Genomic DNA, 15962 nt, shown 5'->3' on the forward strand with positions numbered 1-15962 from the left:
TCTTTCCCTTTCATCCATTGACATTTACTAGCTTTGACAGTAAGACCAGCTTGATGAATTCTAGACAACACAGTTTCAACATGAGACATATGAGAGTCAAAATCAGAACTGAAAATAGCAACATCATCAAGATAAGCACTAGCAAACGGTAGACCTTTTAAAACTTTATCTATCATTCTCTGAAATGATGCCCCTGCGTTTTTCAATCCAAATGGTAGCCTTTTGAATCTAAAAGTGCCTACATGAGTGATAAAAGCGGTCTTATCTCGTGAATTTTCGGCTAAATCCAGCTGCCAGTAAGCATTCTTTAAGTCAATTATGCTGATAAAATTTGCCTTGGCCAATTTTTCAATTAAATGATCCATTCTAGGCAATGGATAAGGATCTGAAACAGTAACACTGTTTAACTTTCTGTAATCCACACAGAACCTTATCTCATCAAGAATCTTGCCAGTAGAATCTTTTTTTGAAACCAGAACCACTGGAGATGAGTATGGGGATGATGACTCCTCAATTACATCCAGAGATAACATCTTTTGTATCTCTTGTTCAATCCGTAGAGCATGATCACCAACTGCTCTGTATGGACTAGATCGAATTGGCTGACTATCGGTAGTGATAATTTCATGACTGACCAAATTTGTGTAACCTGGCTTATCTGAAAAAACATCTTGATATTTTTCTAGGATTTGGTACAGCTTTCCCTTCTGAAGTGAGGTACCTGTCAAAACAAGGTTGTCAGACCAATTACCAGCATCTTCTAATTCAGCTAGCATATCTACAGGCTCATATTCAGACTGATAACAAGCAACCTTATATTGCAAAACCATTGCAGTTCTGTCTTTATACAATTTCAACCTATTGACATGGTAACTTACAGGCTTTTTCTCAGAATTCAACATTTTTACTAAATAATTGTTATTCCCCAGTTTCTGTACCACTTCCCCTGGACCTTCCCAGCCAACCTCTAATTTAGAAGGTCTGAGGGGGTTTAAAACAAGAACCAAATCTCCCACATCAAATTCCCTGTGTCTGGAATGTCTGTCATGGTAGAGTTTCTGGGTTGATTGAGCATTTAGCAAATTGTCTTTAGCCAATTCTTGCACAGCTAACAGTTTTTCTTGCAGATTTCTGACAAAATCAGCAACTGGAACTGTGCTGCTTTTCACCACACCTTCCCAATCAGATTTCAGGAAATCCAAAGGTCCTTGTAGATTCCTCCCAAATACCACTTCACTTGGAGAGAAACCACCAAGAGAAGTGTGAGCAGAACTTCGATAAGCAAATAAAGCAAATGGTAACAGATCGTCCCAAATGTTACCATACACCTGTACCATGGTTTTGATCATCCTCAGTAAGGTTTGTTGACCTCTCTCAATTAACCCATGACTTTCAGGATGATAGGCGGAGCTAAATTTTATTTCTATTCCACTAAGTTCACAAATTTTGTCCATTAAGGAGCTACGAAACGCCCCCGCCTGATCACAAATTATCTGAGATGGTACTCCAATACGTGAGCACAAGTCTATGATGATGCGTGCGATGGTGGAAGCTCTTAGATTACTCAACGCATAGGCCTCGATCCAACGACTAGCTTGGCAGATGAAAGAGATGATGTATTTCTTCTTAGACTTAGTTGGAACAAAAGGTCCCATGACATCCATTTGCAAACATTGGAAAACTTGATCAGGTATTTCCATTAAGAGCATTTCAGACTTCGTCTTATCGGTCTGATAACCTGTTCTTTGGCAATAGTCACATGAACTGACATAGTCCTTCACATTTTTGTTAATACCAGGCCAATAAAAATGCTGAGAAATTCTTTTTAAAGTTTTTTGCACACCTTGGTGACCACTAGATGGATTGTCATGAGCTAATTCAAGAATCCTCAGTCTGTATTCCTGTGGTACTACTAGCTGTTGTGTGGGTTGCATGTTCAAGTGTGATTTGGGATGATATTCTCTATACAAAAGTCCATTCTGGCCCCACACAAAGTTAACTTGCTGTGTTATTGGGTTTTGAGCATAGTCATCTGCTTGTGCTCTCAAGGAAGCTAGTGAGGGATCAGTCATTTGCTTCACTTTAAACTCAGCTGACCCCATAGGCACTGATTCCTCTATTTCCACTTCTGTGTTAGCTGCATTATCTTGTTCTGCCACTAGATGTTGCTGCTGGTCTAAGTTTGTAGTAGGGACAGCTTCATCAGAAACACTCCCAGTCTCTGCTTTTTGGGTTTGGGAACGGGTAACCACTTTAACAGCAGGACCTTCCTGACTCTGCTTAAAATTCAAATAGGTGAGGTCATTTCCCAGCAAGAAGTCAGGTTTCCCCTCATGAGTGAGGCAAAGTTTAGTACCACGCCAATTTTTGAACGATAATTCCACAAACGCGAGAGGAATATGTTGTTCTCCCGCCTCTCCTGAACCATAGGTCCTAATGGGTAATCTTAAATTGTCCAAAATCAGTTCTGGGTGCAAAAATTTTCAGGATATGGAAGAAAGTTCAGCACCAGAATCACTGTAAGCATTTAGAACCACCTGTTCCTTATCAGTATACAAAATCACCTCCTCAGAATAAGTCCTCTTAGCCCATTCTTTCTGAGACTCAGGGATTACGCAATCCGGGTCCATTAGGGTATACTTTTTCCCCTGTGGAGACTGTCTTATAGCTCCTGCTTGTTCTCCTCCACGAACATCTAATATTTGAGGCACGTAGTAATTTACCGCTGCCTGTCTATCACTGGCTAGTGAAGCGGTAGTACTCCCACTGGGTTGATTCTGTCTAGGCACTGTGCCCATGACAGTCTGGCCTTGAGTTGGTACTTGTTGACTCTCTGGGGTGTTAGGGCTTACCAGAGATACTTTGGGTGTGCCTCCCTTGGATTTGCGTGGCGCTGGTACCGGTGTCCTAACATCTGACTTCCTAGCTTGACTAGGGTGTCCTTGAGATAGTCCACAGTCCTTTTGTAGATGAGGGCCACCGCATTTAAAACAAGCAAAAGTGGGTCTGCTTTGATTTGGAGCTAAACTCCTGCGCTGATCAGTTGAAGTCTGCCTATACTCTTGATGGTAAGGCTTTTTAAAGTCAGGCTGGCTTTGTCTTTTAGGTGCCTCGGCTCTAGGCGCCTCTGCTCTGGCTCTAGGCACTGGTTCAGGCTTTCTAAATGATAACAATTCGTCAGTCCTCAGCGCAAGGGATTGGAGGTCTTTAAATTCTTTCTCTAGTAAAGAACTCCTCAACTCTAAAGGGACCAAGTTCATAAATTGCTCCATGAATAATGCCTTTCTCATATCTGCTACAGATCTGATTTTCAAAGAGTCCAGCCATTGGTCTCCTAAAAATTCCAGCCTGTCAGCTAAAGCTGCATAACTCTCATTAGGCAGTTTTTTGATTTTCCTAAAATTCTGCCTCAATAGCTCTTTTGTATAACCATATCGCTGTTTAATAACCCAAACTAATTCAGACCAATCATAATCTTCCTCAGCCACTTTGGCTACTATTGTGGCTAGTTGACCGCAAATTTGGGGACGAAGGAGTTTGGGAAACCAATCTCTAGGTATCTCCAAATCTTGGCAAGATTGCTCGAAATTCTTAAGGAAGCTCAACACACAATCGCCCTCCTGGTATCTAGGTAGACTTCCCCTATCCACACTGGCTATAGAGTCTTTAATTGCCTGTTTAGCCTTTCTCTTTTCCTGCAGCTCTTGCACTTTTTGCTCTCTGCACTTATTCTTCACTTTCTCAGCCTGATTCAAAGTGTTAACAAACTCCTTTTGGGATCTCACTAGATCTGCAACCAGCTGGGTCAGTTCCTCAGACGCTGGCATCGGTGTGGGTGGATTTCGCCCCCCCGCACCAGACGGATTCTCACCAACGGCTTCCTCTGTAGGTCGGGGATGTTGCTCCTCCGCTCGCCCTCTGGAATTTCTCCGGCTTGGAATAGGCAGTGGGTCAAACTCCTGGGGGTACCCAGCCATTTGTAAATCCAATTGGTCTTCTTCAACCGAATCTTCCACAATTGATTGTTCCCCCTCCGATTCCTCCATCAACAACCTCAATTCGCTGGATGTTTTCCTCCGGCCAGTTCTCCTCTCAGTAACATGCTGAGCCATGCTGACTGCTTGCAGCCGCTAAGCTGTAAACCTCCCACTGTTTCGGCAATCAATTACCGCCAGCCATAAAACTGCCCTGACAGCCCTGATAAGGTGCCGTGCCTTAGCTGTGCCTAGCAACGAAAAAGCTTACTTTAGAAATTTACACCTAGTCCTTTAACAGAATCCGCCCCCACAACTGACCCTTTTCAGCCAGGGTTTCAGTTGAAAAGAAATAGAGCAGAGAAAAAAAAATATTTAACCAGTTAGCAGGACAACCCACGCTGTGTTGCTGCTTTGTTTCAAACTGAAAGCAGTCCGTGCCTGACCCTCAGCTTCAATTTACCACAGCATCTGGATAAATCCAAAGCAAACTGTGTGTAAAGAGAAAGCCCGGGTGTAACACTACTGAAATCAGGTTGCAAATCAGGCCCGTGGATCATCCCACCGCTGCCACCATGTGAGTTATTGGTCCCATAAATGAGATCAAAAACCACGAAACAGGAAAATCCAGGCCCCATTCACTCCCATTCGAAATTAAACTGCTTGAGTCAACACAGTTCCTGGGACATGAACTCTTGGCAGCCTGCATTTAAAGTCTGTTTCGATTTTATTAAAAAGGAACCACTTAATACCGTATCTTTACTGTTTAATGACTCAATTTTGGTAACGTAAGCCAAATTAATTATCTATAGGGAAACTGTTCTGTTCAAAGGACTAGAAAGGCCAATTATTAAACAACATAAGTTTATTTAAGTGAACAAAGAAAACATTTCTCTACAGTTTCATTTCTAAGCAACAGCATAATGGTTCAGCACCTTCTATAAAAGTTAACTAGTAAACAAAACAAAAACTAAACTCTAAACTAAGGTAAGCAAACGATATTCTTACGCAGTCCATATTGTTGAATTAGGTTCCTTCGCTTGGATCAAAGAAATGCGACGCCATGTTTTCAGAATCCCAAAACTCTCTTCTCTCTCTCAAGTTACTTTTTCCAACCTCTTGTAAATTTCTCCAACCTGCCCCCTCCTGACATACTCAACCAATCACGAAGGCAAGAATTAGCATAGGGTACGCCCTACTTTCCCACCAACACCAAAGAATTGTTTATCATTCAGGTTAGAGATATTTTGACTCTGCCGTGTTTTCCTCTCCAGCTGCGGCGATAAGAAAAGCTGAAAATAACTACTAGTAATTTTCCAGAACTTAGCCTGTGTCAGACTCAAAATGGATTCCTCTATGGTTAAGACATGACTACATAACCCATCTCTAATTAGAAAAATACATTTCATCACAGCCACCATGTTCTCTAGACTCACAAAGAGAGTATGGCTCAATAAGAAACTGACAACACATACCAAGATCCAGGTTTATAGAGCCTGTGTCCTGAGCACACTCCTATACTGCAGCGAGTCCTGGACCCTTTGTGCCCGGCAGGAGAGGAAGCTGAACACCTTCCATATGCGTTGCCTACGATGGATTTTTGGCATCACCTGGCAGGACAGAGTTCCAAATAGAGTAGTCCTAGAACGAGCTGGAATTTTCAGCATGGATACATTACTGAAACAGCGACGTCTACGCTGGCTTGGGCACGTTGTGAGAATGGATGATGGTCGGATTCCAAAGGATCTCCTATATGGAGAATTAGTGCAGGGAAATCGCCCCAGAGGGAGACCACAGCTGCGATACAAGGATATCTGCAAGCGGGATCTGAAGGCCTTAGGAATGTGTGTGTGTGTTTAGTCGTTTAGTCGTGTCCGACTCTTCGTGACCCCATGGACCAGAGCACGCCAGGCCCTCCTGTCTTCTACTGCCTCCCGGAGTTGTGTCAGGTTCATGTTGGTTGCTTCGCAGACACTGTCCGGCCATCTCATCCTCGGTCGTCCCCTTCTCCTCTTGCCATCACACCTTCCTAACATCAAGGTTTTTTTCCAAGGACTCTTTTCTTCTCATGAGATGGCCAAAGTACTGGAGCCTCAGCTTCAGGATCTGTCAAAAACAACAACAACCTTTATTGGCATAAAGACAAGAACAGTTAAAACATACAGTTAAGTAAATAATTAAAATAGTAAGGAGGGGGGAAAATAAGCCGGCAGAGGTGCTTAGGGGAGTCAAGTTAGTTTTTTGAGGACTGGGAAGTGAGAACCTGTGCAAGGAACTCAGCTACTAGAGTCGTTGTTTCTTGAGAGAAATCATGAAGAAGAAAACCTGTCAGAAACTGGGGGGGACCCGGAAAGCCTGAAATGATTGGCCCTAGAGTACGGTCTCGGAGATCTCTTAGCTCTGGACAATGACATAGAATATGCGTAACTGAATTGGGTTCTAATCCACAGAGGTTACAAGTTCTTTCTTCAAAGGGTATTCTGGCATATCGTCCCTTGAGAACTTCGGAAGGGAAGATATTCATCCGCGCTAACATAAAAGCCCTCCTGGTTAGAGGGTTCAGCAGGGACTGTATATAAAAATGTCCGGAGCCAAAGGTGGGGAAGATACCGAAGTAAATTGGGGAGCATGTTTGGTTAATACTGGAAACTAGATAAATATACTCAGACTCCCATAGTTTCTCCTTAATAATAGAAAGCGCCTGTTCGAAGTTACTGTTAGAGATGGAGCTTAGAGATATACCAATCGATTCAAGTTTGGTTTCACAAAGTGAAAACCACTTAGATTGGTAATGATCTTTAAGTAGGTGCACAAGGAGAGAGTCTGGGTTTGATTTAAAGAAAAGACGGAGCCAGAATTTAAAGGTAAGTGCCTTCAAGTGAGCATTCAGGGTTGATTTCCTTTAGAACTGATAGGTTTGTTCTCCTTGCAGTCCAGGGGATTCTCAAGAGCCTCCTCCAGCACCACAATTCAAAGGCATCAATTCTTCGGCGGTCAGCTTTCTTTATGGTCCAGCTCTCACTTCCATACATCACGACAGGAAAAACCATAGCTTTGACTATTCGGACTTTTGTTGGCAAGGTGATGTCTCTGCTTTTCAAGATGCTGTCAAGATTTGTCATCGCTTTCCTCCCAAGAAGAAGGCGCCTTTTAATTTCAGGGCTGCTGTCTCCATCTGCAGTGATCATGGAGCCCAGGAAGATAAAATTTGACACTGCCTCCATATCTTCCCCTTCTATTTCCCAGGAGGTGATGGGACCAGTGGCCATGATCTTAGTTTTTTTGATGTTGAGTTTCAGACCGTTTTTTGCACTCTCCTCTTTCACTCTCATTACAAGGTTCTTTAATTCCTCCTCACTTTCTGCCATCAGAGTGGTATCATCTGCATATTGGAGGTTGTTGATATTTCTTCCTGCAATCTTAATTCCAGCTTGGGATTCCTCCAGTACATCCTTCCGCATGATGTATTCTGCATATAAGTTAAATAAGCAGGGGGACAATATACAGCCTTGCCGTACTCCTTTCCCAATTTTGAACCACTCAGTTGTTCCATGACCAGTTCTAACTGTTGCTTCCTGTCCCACATATAGGTTTCTCAGGAGACAGATAAAGTGGTCAGGCACTCCCATTTCTTTAAGAACTTGCCATAGTTTGCTGTGGTCCACACAAAGGCTTTCGCATAGTCAATGAAGCAGAAGTAGATATTTTTCTGGAACTCTCTGGCTTTCTCCATAATCCAGCGCAAGTTAGCAATTTGGTCTCGAGTTCCTCTGCCTCTTCGGAATCCAGCTTGTACTTCTGGGAGTTCTCGGTCCACATACTGCTGAAGCCTACCTTGGAGGATTTTGAGCATAACCTTGCTAGCGTGCGAAATGAGTGCAATTGTACGGTAGTTGGAGCATTCTTTGGCACTGCCTTTCTTTGGGACTGGGATGTAGACTGATCTTTTCCAATCCTCTGGCCACTGTTGAGTTTTCCAAACTTGCTGGCATATTGAATGTAGCACCTTAACAGCATCATCTTTCAAGATTTTAAATAGTTCAACTGGAATGCCATCACCTCCACTGGCCTTGTTGTTAGCCAGGCTTTCTAAGGCCCACTTGAATTCGCTCTCCAGGATGTCTGGCTCAAGGTCAGCAACTACATTGTCTGGGTTGTCTGGGATATCCAAATCTTTCTGATATAATTCCTCTGTGTATTCTTGCCACCTCATCTTGACGTCTTCTGCTTCTGTTAGGTCCTTCCCATTTTTGTCTTTTATCATGTTCATCTTTGCGCAAAATGTTCCTCTAATATGTCCAATTTTCCTGAACAGATCTCTGGTCTTTCCTTTTCTGTTATCTTCCTCTATTTCTTTGCATTGTTCATTTAAGAAGGCCCTCTTGTCTCTCCTTGCTATTCTTTGGAAGTCTGCATTCAAGTTTCTGTAACTTTCCCTATCTCCCTTGCATTTTGCTTCCCTTCTCCTCTCTGCTATTTCTAAGGCCTCGTTGGACAGCCACTTTGCTTTCTTGCATTTCCTCTTCTTTGGGATGGTTTTCGTTGCTGCCTCCTGGACAATGTTACGAGCCTCTATCCAAAGTTCTTCAGGCACTCTGTCCACCAAATCTAGTTCCTTAAATCTGTTCTTTACTTCCACTGTGTATTCATAAGGGATTTGGTTTAGATTATACCTGAGTGGCCCAGTGGTTTTTCCTAATCTCTTCAGTCTAAGCTTGAATTTTGTTATGAGAAGCTGATGATCAGAACCGCAGTCAGCTCCAGGTCTTGTTTTTGATGACTGTATAGAGCTTCTCCATCTTTGGCTGCAGAGAATATAATCAATCTGATTTCGATATTGCCCATCTGGTGATTTCCATGTATAGAGTCGCCTCTTGTGTTGTTGGAAAAGAGTGTTTGTGATGACCAGCTTATTCTCTTGACAAAACTCTATTAGCCTTTGTCCTGCTTCATTCTGAACTCCAAGGCCAAACTTCCCTGTTGTTCCTTTTATCTCTTGGCTCCCTACTTTAGCATTCCAGTCCCCTAGAATGAGAAGAACATCTTTCTTTGGTGTCAGTTCTAGAAGGTGTTGTAAATCTTCATAGAATTGTTCAATTTCAGTCTCCTCAGCAATGCTGGTTGGTGCATAAACTTGGATTATTGTGATGTTGAATGGTCTGCCTTGTATTCGTATTGACATCATTCTATCATTTTTGAGATTGTATCCCATTACAGCTTTTCCCACTCTTTTGTTGACTATGAGGGCTACTCCATTCCTTCTACGGGATTCTTGCCCACAATAGTAGATATGATAATCATCTGAGCTGAATTTGCCCATTCCTGTCCATTTTAGTTCACTGATGCCCAGGATGTCGATGTTTATTCTTGCCATCTTCTGTTTGACCACCTCCAGCTTACCGAGGTTCCTAGATCTTACATTCCAGGTTCCTATGCAGTATTCTTCTTTGCAGCATTGGATTTTCCTTTCACTTCCAGGCACGTCCACAGCTGAGCGTCCTTTCGGCTTTGGCCCAACCACTTCATTAGCTCTGGAGCTACTTGTACTTGTCCTCCACTCTTCCTCAGTAGCATGTTGGACGCCCTCTGACCTGAGGGGCCCATCTTCCAGCGTCATATCTTTTAGCCTTTTGTTTCTGATCATGGGGCGTTCTTGGCAAAGATACTGGAGTGGCTTGCCATTTCCTACTCCAGGTGGATTGCGTTTAGTCGGAACTCTCCACTATGTCCTGTCCGTCTTGGGTGTCCCTGCACGGCATAGCCCATAGCTTCTCTGAGTGACTCAAGCCCCTTCGCCACGACAAGGCAGCAATCCATGAAGGAGGGCCTTAGGAATAGACCTCAACAGATGGGAAACTCTGACATCTGATCGTTCAGCCTGGAGGCAGGCAGTACATCACGGCCTCTCCCAATTTGAAGAGACCCTTGTCCAGCAGGCTGAGGCAAAGAGGAAGTCACAAAGGAAGCAAAACCAGGGAGCTGGACAGGGGTCAGATTGGATTTGTCTCCAGTGTGGAAGGGATTGTCACTCTCGAATTGGCCTCCTCAGCCACACTAGACGCTGTTCCAAGTCCTCCATACAGAGCACGATACCATAGTCTTTCGAGACTGAAGGATGCCTACTACTCTTGCAACACAATACTACAGAACAACAATTTTAGGTAATACATTTTCTGTCTGCTCAGCGATGTTAAAGCACATTTGTCCGTCTGCTAAACAACTTTCTGTAAGTGTGGTTTAAAAAGACGGGCTGCCAATAAAATTGCATAGGCTGCTCTCTCATGTCTGCAGTAATTTTTCTTCTGAGAATTAAGCTCTCTGCGGACATAAGCAACTGGTTTGTAAGATTTCATCTTCACCTTTCTGTAACAACACAGCACCTAGGCCCAAACCTGTTGCCATAATTTGCATCACAAAAGATTTGTCAATGTCAGGTAATTTCAGAATAGGGTTCAAAGTAAGCTGTTTTTGCAAAACAGGAAAATAATTTTCACAAGCTTGTATCCAATTGATTTTAACAGATTTCTGTTTCCTTACTAGCTTCTTGATTGGCAAAACCAATTTGCTGTAATCAGAAATGAACTCTTTGAAATGATCAATCAACCTGAGAAATGCCAAAACTTGTTCTCTCTCAGTAGGTGCAGGCCAATTCTTTATGGCAAACACTCGAATATCTGAGGGTTGGCAGTATCCTGGTCCAATCCAATAACCCAAATAAGGAATTCTCCCCTTGAGCCATCGGCATCTATCAGCTTGTACCTTTAAACCAACGTTTTGCAATCTGCACAATACAATTTCAACATATTCCATGTGAGAAGCAAAATCGGGACTGAGAAAGGCAAATCTTTCAATATTTCATTAGCAATTCTCTGAAAAGTAAGAGTTGTGTTCTTCAAACCACGTGCTAATTTTTCAAATGGAATCTCCCAACGTGGCTGACAAAACTGGTTTTATCCCTTGACTCCTCATCTATGACCACTTGAAAAAGACCTCCTTCCACTCTAAGTACAGACATACATTCAGAATTAGACACCCTCTCTGTTATAGTCTCTACACTGGGTAAAGAAACACAATCTCGTTCAGTTATCTGGTTCAATTGACTGAAATCCACTTCGAAAATAACACGATCTGAATTTTCTCTGGGTACTGTCCATATAGGATTATTCCATTCTGACTGGCTAGGCTCAATAACTCCGGAGGCCAACAATTCATTAACCATTCTCTCCACGTGTCTGACATTAGTTCCTTCAACATACATAGGATCACAAGTAAGAGGTCCATGATCACCAGTATTAATCACGTTCCACTATTTCACAATTACCAGGTTCATCAGAAAACACTTCACTTTAATAGACAACAATAGATTCAAGCCATTCTTGTGCATCCCCTTCTGGATCTTGAGTTTCCTCAAAATCATCATTAACCAAAGCATTTTCAATATTTCCAAAAATAGGCAAGATTTCTTGATCTCATTGATCCAAAACCATTTTTTTACACATATCCATTTTGGCTATTGCAGGCAGATACAATTTCATCCTGTTGACATGACAAATTAAAGATTTATTACTAGGACCTTTCACCTGGACAAGATAATTGGTCGTCCCTAGTCTTTGCAAAATTCTGCCTAGGCCTTCCCGACTGGATTCTGATTCTGCAGCTTCTGAAAGTTTTGCTACAAAAACATGGTCTCCAATAGAAAATTCTCTGCTCCTTACATCCCTGCAAGTTGAACATGACTGTACATACTTCTCGTCACTTCTCATTTTAGGCCAATAAAAATACTCATTTACCATTTGCAAGGTCTTCTTAAAATTGCAATGCTGACATTTACCCCCACAAATGAGATTTAAAACCTGTAACCTGAAAAAATTGAGGCGCAACTATCTGCACTGAAGGATTTGAACCCCTCAGTGAGTGTGTTTGGACCTTACGACAAAGCAACCCATCCTTATTCCAATAAAAACACATGGGTTGAGACAAAATATCTGGCTGTTCTGCCCTTTCTCGAGCTGCACTCAAAGTAACATCATTATGCAAACAAACTTTTCAGGAACAATAACACGAGGAAACTTCCCCTCCGTTTGCTTCAATAAATCAGCTTTATGCTTTGCTGACAATTTCGGCCTAGTGCCATGAAACTTTTGAATGGCTGGAACAATTTCTGGAACAAAACATTACTGGGTCCAGTCTCTGAGCTGCAAATCATTTTACTCCCTTTGAAATCACACCAGACCCTTCCGCTTTAGGAAAAACATGACTCTGCTGCTGCAAAGGGTTTTTTAAGGTGGAAGGCTGTTCGGCCATAGAAAGCCCTGTCTCACTGCCCATTTCCTCCTCATCCTGAAACAATCGCAGCATAGTCTCTTTAAATTTTTGCATCTGAGCTTCCAACTCTGGCTGCAATTCCTTCCTTTCCGATAAATGCACTGTCTTAAACAAACTTTCATCGACTTATACTTCATCCGCAATTTTCTCTCATGCATCATGACTACTAAATCTGGATCTTCATAACAGTTAAATAGGATGAATCTGCTTCCTTTTTAAAGGCTGCCCATTCCGTTTGCTGAAAGGAATTTGAGACGGCAGGCTTGCCCTCTCGTCCCCCACCTCCTTCAGCTCCTGCAGCATTCAGCATCCGCTTAACCCTTCGCTGATCTTTTTCTATAGGAATCCCTTTTAACTTTATTGAGTCAATGTTAATCAGTTCTTTTTGGTCAGGGATTTGTCAAGGAAAATTACAGGCCTGAGCAGAATGGAGTGTATTAATGAGAATCCATAATGATCAGGTGTGTTAAAACTGAGTCAGGATGACTCAGCAGTGCTGATGCAACTCATGGAAGATGCAACTCATGGATGATGCAATGTATAATCTGATTGGTCCTGTATATGTATATATGTGTTAGTTGTACAGTCAGTTGTATCTTCCTGCTTGAAGATCACTTCTACACGTTATGCTGCCAGAATGCTGTAAATACTGCTGTAAATACACGTTGCTGAAGGAAATGCTGCTGGACTGTGTGTGAGTTATTTCTGGACTGCCTGGACTGCGAATCACTCTGCTAAAACCGCGATTTGCGCTAAGAAATGCTAACAGGATTTGAGACACAATGGGTTTAACTGAAGCTTGCCCCAAAATAACATCTTTCCGACAAAATTCTCCGCATCCTGGAAATTCTGTCAGCAACATCTCCTCTGCTAAATCTCTCTCTTCAGCCCTCTGTTGATGGTTAAACTGGCAATATTCAGTAGGAAAGTAACTCCACATAGAGGCCACTGTTTGTAATGTACTCAGTTCCTCTATTGGATCACTAATTGCTGGGTTCTGAGCTCTCCTGCAGTCATCTGGACATAATTTCTGCAGTTCCCTGGGCATCTGAGAGTTTTTAGGCCCCTGGGGAAAAGAATCCTCCCCTCTATCTTCTGCTAGGATTTCTTCCCAACTAGTACATTCACGGTTTCACACCTGTCATCTGGAGTAAGGGTCTTCCGGGCGTAGATGTGTTTGCTCTCTGCAGGCGTCCAACTCGGCTTTCCTTGGTTTAGCTCCACAATCTGGAATGTTGTCCAGCATGGGAAAAAGTTCTCTTTGCACAGTGCCATTTCCTCTGGCTCCACGCTGTACAGGAAAAAAGTATTTCAGCGCATGTGTGAAAGAGTTATCAACTTTAGCTGAAATTCCTTGCATATTTGGAATGTCTCTGGAACTGTCTTGTGCGCCTTTCACAGACATCCCTGTTTTATTAAAAGTCCAATGATTGACTATTCTCTGAGGCTTCTGTCATTAATGAATGACATCCTGAAAGTTGTGACATCTCTTCCTCATCTTCCTCAAAGTAAAAATCATCCATAAATGTTTGCTCCCAGTCTTGCTCTGATTCTGGAAAAGACTCCTCTCTGTCATAATGAGATAAAAATTTGTCTTCCCAGAATCTTTCTTCTCTCTCTAGCTCCCTCATTAATCTCCCATGAACAGCTGTTTCTGCTTGAACTCTCCTGGTCTCCTTACAATTGAAATCAATACCTCTTCTCAAAAAAGCAATTAGCGGCAAAAGTGCTGCTTCTGACTCCATCTTCCTTATCTACTAACCTTTCTCTCTGCTTTTTCAAAGAGCACACTCCAGGTTTTCCTTAACAACCAAAAGAAAAACAAGCAGTGCTTCCTTTAAAAGCTTACTGCTTACAGTGTCTGTCAACAGAATACGGGAGCTCCTAAGAGTTTTACCCACTTCACTTTGTCTCCAGGCAATGCTAATGTGACAAGCACGAGGCACGTGAATCACTTTCCTTAGTGCCCGTGTTCCTCTGCTATTTCGTCAGCCTAGGATCAAACAGCAAGACATGTAGTCTCTGTTAAGCTGCTGATCCAGAAAAGTATCTGTGACAAACCCAGACCTACTGGGATCTGCCACACGTTAACTAAGCTGCCACCAACCATTCCCTATAAGAAGTCACACAGACCAGGGATGGATTTTCAACAAATAAAAGAATAAGGTTTATTTAAATACACACAGGGAAAAATAAAACGATCAGGTGAATAAGATATAGTAACGTGGCTTAGTCTCATTCATACATGCACACAGTTTGGTTCACACAGAACACTTAACTTGAAGCACAGACCCTGAACCTATCAGTTCTGGCTAACCAACAGACACCTGAACCTATCAGGTTGGTACTGACTGACACACAGTAGTACCCTGTCTGACACACAGACTCCCACACCAGCTTCTTCTTCCCAGCTGCTGCTTCGTCACATCCCAGCGTCTCCACTTCTCCACACAGGCTTCACCTATATATACAGTACAGCCCCTCCTCCTGATGTCCCGCCTTCCACTCCCCATAGGATGGAACTTTCCCTCCAAACCCATGACAGACAGGTAACATCAGTGCTGTATGTAACACCTCCCCTCTTTATAAGTTGTTTTGTAGGGGGAAAGCTAAGGTGCTTTTTCCCAAAAAAACAACCTGAATCCAAAACATACAAAAACAATTATACATACCATATCATACTTACTTATACTTACATTCTAAGTTAACCATATCAATTAGGCATTTAACCATTTACCATATACATTACATCAATTTACCTTTATTCATACAAACCAAGTTCAAAAAACAGGTACATTTAACCTTTAGTCATCAAAATATATACATAGTCCATGTTTCTTTCGCCGTCTTCATTCTTCAGGTCTTCTTGACAAGGCGTCAGCAACACAGTTCACTGACCCTCTGACCACCTTCACTTCAAAGTCATAGTCTTGCAGGTTTAAAGCCCACCTCATAAGTTTACTATTGTGGGTTTTCATTGTCTTTAACCATTGCAGTGGTGAATGGTCAGTGCAAAGAATAAAATGTCTTCCCCAGATGTAAGGCTTGGCCTTCTGGATCGCGTAGACTATTGCCAAACACTCCTTCTCCACGGTTGCCAAATGTCTCTCACCTTTTTGGAGTTTCCTACTCAGGTAGGACACTGGGTGCTGGTCACCATTCTCATCCTCCTGGCAAAGAACCGCTCCTACCCCGCTGTTAGACGCATCGGTGTAGATGATGAACTCCTGGTCGAAGTCTGGAGCACGCAGCACTGGATAGTTGATGAGCGCCTGCTTCAACCTCTGGAACGCCTCCTCACAGTCGCTGGTCCACGGGATGCGGTCATCAGCCTTCTTCCTCGTCAGATCAGTCAGCGGAGCCGCAATCTCGCTAAACCTCGGGATGAACTTTCTGTAGTAGCCCACCAACCCAAGAAATGATTTAACTTTTCTCTTGGTGTGGGGTCTAGGCCAATCACGAACTGCTTCTATTTTGGCCTCGAGGGGTTTTATCACTCCTCCCCCTACTATGTGACCCAAGTATTTTATTTCTGGGCTACCCAGCTGACACTTGCTGGCCTTTACTGTGAGCCCTGCTGCACTTAACCTCTGCAGCACTAACTCCAGGTGTATCAGGTGATCTTCCCAGGTATTACTGAAGATCCCTATGTCGTCAATGTAG

General features: G+C 42.8%; 1 protein-coding gene and 1 long non-coding RNA gene across 4 annotated transcripts in view; one reads left to right on the plus strand and one right to left on the minus strand.

Moving 5' to 3' along the window:
- The window catches only part of LOC140702922 (uncharacterized), a 354469-nt gene that overhangs the window by 192652 nt on the left and 145855 nt on the right, over positions 1-15962 (plus strand). The gene's annotated exons all lie outside the window — the stretch shown is intronic.
- On the minus strand, positions 4822-14105 carry LOC144585098 (uncharacterized). Its single transcript, XR_013539590.1, has 2 exons — positions 13438-14105; positions 4822-6080 (listed from the first exon to the last, which is right to left on the minus strand). It is a non-coding gene; the product is annotated as an uncharacterized LOC144585098 (long non-coding RNA).

This window comes from Pogona vitticeps, chromosome Z (genome assembly GCF_051106095.1).
Source record: "Pogona vitticeps strain Pit_001003342236 chromosome Z, PviZW2.1, whole genome shotgun sequence".
NCBI classification, from domain to species: domain Eukaryota; kingdom Metazoa; phylum Chordata; class Lepidosauria; order Squamata; family Agamidae; genus Pogona; species Pogona vitticeps.